A 371-nucleotide genomic window follows, 5' to 3' on the forward strand; every position below is an offset into this window, starting at 1 on the left:
TTTGAAGGCACTCATTAGACAAATGTTAGATATTCTTAATTTTCCTTCGTAGGTTTCAATGTTTCAAAAAATATTTTCCATCTCCCCTAAATGAAAATTATAGACAATTTGGGGGGTGTCTTCCGTTCACCAGTTTTCTTTATGTTAAGTCTGAAGAGGTCCACTCATCTTGTTTGTTTGCTTTTTTTCCCCAGCTATCTAAATTTTTTTTCCTAAATGTTTCATTTGGTTCTCTTTCAAATCTGCCTGGTCATTTTTGATAGTCTCTTACTGGTCATTTTTGTGACCTCATTGGTCTTACCTTTAAACATTCATACGTGGTTATTTTATATTCTGCTACTGATGTTTGCAAGTCTGAAGTCCTCTGGGGG

Source organism: Vicugna pacos, unplaced genomic scaffold, assembly GCF_048564905.1.
Source record: "Vicugna pacos unplaced genomic scaffold, VicPac4 scaffold_20, whole genome shotgun sequence".
Classification (NCBI taxonomy): Eukaryota; Metazoa; Chordata; class Mammalia; order Artiodactyla; family Camelidae; genus Vicugna; species Vicugna pacos.